This window comes from Triticum aestivum, chromosome 6B (assembly GCF_018294505.1).
Source record: "Triticum aestivum cultivar Chinese Spring chromosome 6B, IWGSC CS RefSeq v2.1, whole genome shotgun sequence".
NCBI lineage: Eukaryota > Viridiplantae > Streptophyta > Magnoliopsida > Poales > Poaceae > Triticum > Triticum aestivum.
Window position 1 is genome coordinate 678,208,013 of NC_057810.1, and position 6,000 is coordinate 678,214,012.

A 6,000-nucleotide genomic window follows, 5' to 3' on the forward strand; every position below is an offset into this window, starting at 1 on the left:
GAAACCTTCGACCGGACTAAATCCAAACCACTAAAACTTCAATCTTTGCATGCCGCATGGATTCTTCAGGCGCGCCTTTTGCTTGCGATTTCACGAATTTTGTTCTTCACACACTCCATCGTGTTTGAAGGTGACATAATCAACTCTGCGTCGAAACGTCTTCTCCTTGCGTCAACGGTGGCCTGCAAAAAATGACATAAAGGTTACATGAACCGAAGTTGCTACACCACCATAGTATCTAGTCTACAAACGAAAATAACAGCATACCTGTGTAAATTTGCGGGTGATTTTTTCCCCGTCCCAATGTTCTAGACATTCTGTGACAAAAAGACCACAAGAGTTCCTGGTACATATGCAGACATTAGCGGTGGGCAATACAAAAATGTGTGTTGTTGTTTGATTATGCATGATGTCCTATTAACTCACCCATCCTCTTGCTGGGGTATGTCATACTCCTTGATAGGCCACTTACTTACGTCCGGATATTTCCCTGGTGTAATAAGATTTGCCTGACGCATATCGTGTGCTATAGCCCTTCGCTATAAAGAGGATAGTGTTAAAGAACAATCATAAACAATATGTAAGAGCAATGGTACAAATGTTGGTTACATTACCAGTGCTTTAACAGTCCTCTCAGTCAGGTCCAGAGGATAGAGCGAATCGAGAACTTGGAATTCTTTCTTGATCATGTGCATGACCACGGTCATCCAGTGGCTATTGTCGATATTCAACACGATATACGTCTACAGTGCAAAAAACCATTACGTAGCAAAAGAAATACTTGATGAACTATCCTGTAGTGATGAATCACAAACATTACGTACCTTATCACGCACAGTATACTCTTTCATGACTCTATTAACTGCCCCAGCTTTGGTCAGAGCACTATCCATGTTGCATCAAGATGGCAATGGATCGTCATTTGCGATAGCACGATCTACAAGGAATTTGGACCTCCACGCTGGACAGAGGTAACGATCATGACCAACACGTAGCTCCAAATGTCCCATATAAGCATCAATAACCTGCATAGAATATCAGCGCATTACATGTTGAGAGTTGAGACATAGATTTTTGAGCATTTTAAAAATAGGACATACAAGTAGTACTTACATCGTCCGACAGCCATCTATGGCCTAGTACCGGTAGAATCCTTTCGGAAGTCAGAGTTATGCCACGACCTTCACTGTAGTAAATTTTTTTGTTCTTGTTCTTCTCAGTGCTAGCAGCTAACTCGACAAATGAAACAGCAGCATCAATTATTTCCGGCGTAAACTCATCTGCCACAACCTCCGGCACATTATTGTTCGAAAATAGAGCTGCATGAAATAATATGAACGTTAACAATGGTGATCATATGCATTGGTAGTAAATGAAAAAATTAAGAATGTTAGTTACGATACCTCTAGTAGTAGTACTAGTACTAGAGGCTCTCTGACCACGGCTGGTACGCCTGCCGGGCTTGTCAAGTGCGAAGGGGGATTCAAATTGCTTGGGAACGGTCCGCTTCCGCTTACCGGACATAACCTCGTCATCCTTATCGATTGTTGCACCCTTTTTTCCATTCGCCTTAGCCATGAACTTGCTGACAGAAGATGGACAAATGTCTATGTCCGATGAAGGTGCTACAGTAGAAGTACCAACCACCCAAGTGTTTTCCGGTGTACCCCCACATACATCATTACGCTTAAAAGGTGAAGCTTCCTTGTGTCCATTCAGCTTCGGTGGGGTTTTCTGTTTCGAAAACTAAATCGTGTGAACATTTCTGGACAAAAAAAATTAAACGAGAAAATTATAGACAGAAAGATAAATACATAGTACCTCGGGTACGGTTTTATGGTCGGGAAGCACTATATCAGGCTGCGTCATGTCAATGATCGGGTGTCCATCACTGTCCATGTCTTCCTTGTACACGAATTCCTTATTTTCATATGGACCATTCTCGAACGAATCCACTTCGTCCGGATCATTCTCCGCGGATGGCACGCCAGCAGCCGGCTTGTACATGACACCTGCTTTGTTCAACTTCTCCAACAACCTCTGCAATAGAAATATAAACTTAGTAATGGTAGCATGGTTTAAAACAGCAAACATACTCTAAACTATAAAGTTTGGGTGTCACACCTCAGCAACTATATCAGGGATTTGCCTCATCTCGGTGTGTATGAAGTCCATGCACCACTTCATTACAAGCTCCATCAAATCTTCCGACAATGCGGCTGTCGTCGACTTCTTTGTGTTTCCAGTTACAGGCTTGGTTTTTGGCTTCATGGTAGGCGCATTATTTGGGATGTTGGGCTCCTGAGCCCTATACTCCTGGGTGATATTATTTTCGATCTGCATGCGATATTGAAGTACATGTGATGAATAAAAAATAAATAGTATTAAGTTACAAATCATTTAAGAAAGACGAAACACAATGACTTACCCTTACGTTACCATGGTCGCGCCCATTATCAAAGTCGAACCTATCTCTCCTAGTGGCTGCACCTTCTGTCCAGTTCCTCATAAGAGGTTGTATGGACAAGTTGGGATTATAGGCGCATTCGCCTTGGACCGGTTGCACCTTCTCCCAGTACAAGTACTACAAAAAAATATAAGGATTTAGAGTTAGTAAAATACATCACATAAAATTGCAATGATATGATAATTGACATTATGCAACAGGTCTGATATGAGTACCTGCAAGAGAGCCAAATTGCCTTTCGTCCATTGGCGCAGGTGTTTGCCTTTCTTCACTATGCGAAGGCAATCAAGGAGAACACGCATGGTGAAGGCATTCCAGTTAATCTTTGAAATACGTTTCACATCGTAGACCAAAGCGTAGTACTGCTTTGGCACAATCTTGCTCGACATGGGAGCAATAATTGTTCCTAACAGGACTAGCACTACTTTGCGAAGGAAATCGTCGTCGGTGGCTTTACTTTTAATTATGTCCTCAATGAGATTATCTATCACTATGTTTTCTGATGTCTTACTGAGAAATTGTGGCGGCACCCGCTCCTTCATGTCCTCGCCTTCTTCAGTCAGAATGTACGAAGCGGACAGTCCTTGGTTCTCGAGGTTAAATATGCACTCGACGTCGACCGCACCGAGAGTCACCTCCCCAACCTGCTCTTGTATAATGAATCTGCCCGTGCTGGCCTGAAAATTCTCAATCATATACCTAATCAGCAGGGTACGCATTTTAATAGATAGTATCTGCAGCATGCTGCGCAATGATGTATCAGCCACTCTAGCGCGTTGACCGCTCGATAGATCTGCAACAAGCTTGCACCATTTCTCCACTGTGCATACTATTTCTCCATTCAGCTCGTCCATCCTGTTGAAAGTAAATATATAACTTCGTGACGTTAGCTAGCACTAAAGCAAAAATAACAATAGGCATGCAAAAATATAAAACTTTCTGGCAGTAGCTAACACTAATGCAAAAATAACACTAATGGAAATACAAAACTATCACCATGTATACTGCAACATGCAGCCAAGTGTGTGCTGACATGAGGCAATAAAAAAATAACTACAATTGGTAATTGAATTTACTTGCATCTGATCAAGTTCTTTGAGTATCATATAAATTATATAATCAATAAAATTAATATGGAAAACTGTTACTTATTCGTCTGGTTGTCTTACTAACAGGGTGACAAACTGTTCAGCTGTAAATAAACTAGAGTCTATAGCAATGGTACCTATTTGAGGTTCATCAACATGTAATGTTAATAACTCTTTAATGTTCTATGTGCAAAATATTATAATTGGATCTTGTGACAAAAATATAATTGGATCTTGTGACAAAAAATGTATTGCGTCATGCTTCTCGAGAAACAACATCTTATTCTACCATGCTATGAAAGAACCAAAGAATGCTTTCATCTACGCCATCTGGTCAGAACGCATCTAGTCCAGTTCATACTAGTTGAAATTATGTGGTAAACCTAAGTCCATCAAAGCAACGAGACGGAGGAAGTAGCTTACTTTGAAGGCGCGAGGGAAAGAGGACAATTTACTTGATCTGTCGACGAAGATGAAAGAAGTCGGCGATGCATTCTCGACGTAGTTCGTCGAGGTCGGCCTGCACGTGCGGACGACCTTGATCTTCTCGGGGTTTTTGTGGCGTGTGGGATGCGGCGGACGGAGCTGTCGACGCCTCACCGGCAGGAGTCAATCTAGTCGACAACATGTGCGAGGAGGAGGAGATTATATACGAGGTCGACGCCTAGGTCATCATAACTTCCCTGTGGACAATGTCACGATCTATATTTTCCTCCATTCAAGCGAGGCTGAACGTGCTCCTCAATCGTAGGGATTATGAACATATGGATTAGCACGATCCCAGAATTGTGTAACAGAACGGCAACTACTCCCGTGATCGACGTGCGTGTGATCGACGTGCATGGAAAGAGCATCGCTGTGGGCTCCACAATATGGATCCGACACTTATTTGCGGTCTGGGCCGGCCCACCTACCTGCATTGTTTCTTCCCTCAAAATAAATATCATTGGTTCATCCCTAAAAAAACTCTTTGTGACATGTATTAGTTATTGTATACTTGTATATGTTCAACAATATTTATAGTATCTCTATCATTTCTACAATATTATACATGCATCGAGTGTCGGAAATGAAGGATACTTGTCATGCATGTATGCCATGGTCATCGTAGGTTACGGCTTAAGTTTGGGATCATTTCGTGAGATCGTAAAGAAGAATAGATACAGGGTATCAAACCTATAGAGTTTTTGCATCAAAGGTACTTCGGTCGAGATATTGGACATAGAATGCCACTCTTTAAGAAGGAAAAAAGGTTACGCATAAACCACTTTCAGACCTGCCCTCTGGTAGACCCGAATGGTCCTACTTGTACATGGTGCATGTGGAAGCATGCATGAGATGACCCCAACTTTTGGGAGCATGTGGGCTTGGCCAATGTGGTCCCCCAGGCAAGGTGTGCACGAATTCGGACACAAAACGCACGTTGCGTCATGTGGGGGCAGTGTTGTAGGGTTTTGTCGCCAGAAAACCCTAGAAATTGCATCGAGTGTCGCATATGAACGATACTTGTCATGCATGCAAGCCATGGCCATCATAGGGTATGCATGAAGTTTGGGATCATTTGGTGGGACCGTCAACGAAAACCAATTTCAGACCTGACCTCTGGCAGACCCGAATGGTCCTGCTTGTACATGGTGCATGTGGAAGCATGCATGAGATGACCCCAACTTTTGGGAGCATGTGGGCTTGGCCAATGTGGTCCCCCAGGCAAGGTGTGCACGAATTCGGACACAAAACGCACGTTGCGTCACGTGGGGGCAGTGTTGTAGGGTTTTGTCGCCAGAAAACCCTAGAAAATGCATCGAGTGTCGCATATGAACGATACTTGTCACGCATGCAAGCCATGGTCATCGTAGGGTATGCATGAAGTTTGGGATCATTTGGTGGGACCGTCAACGAAAACCAATTTCAGACCTGACCTCCGGCAGACCCGAATGGTCCTGCTTGTACATGGTGCATGTGGAAGCATGCATGAGATGACCCCAACTTTTGGGAGCATGTGAGCATGGCCAATTTGCCCCCCCCCCAGGCAAGGTGTGCACGAGTTCAGACACAAAACACACGTTGCGTCACGTGGGGGCAGTGTTGTAGGGTTTTGTCGCCGGAAAAACCCTAGAAAAAGCATCGAGTTTTGGAAATGAACGATACTCGTCATGCATGCTGCCATGGTCATCCTAGGGTGTGCATACAGTTTGGTCTGAATTGGTGAGACCGAGAAGATAAACCTGCTCCTGGTACATGGTGCATGTGGAGGTATGCATGCGACTGTCCCAACTACATTTGGTTAATAATATTTCAAGTATCAAACAGAAAATAAAATTTATAATTTGGAATGAAGAATTGAAATAATGAAGAAGTGCAATAGAACATAACATATTATCTTACATTTTGGAAATATTTCGAATATAAAGAAGAGAACAAATATTAGAATGAAGAAGTGAAATA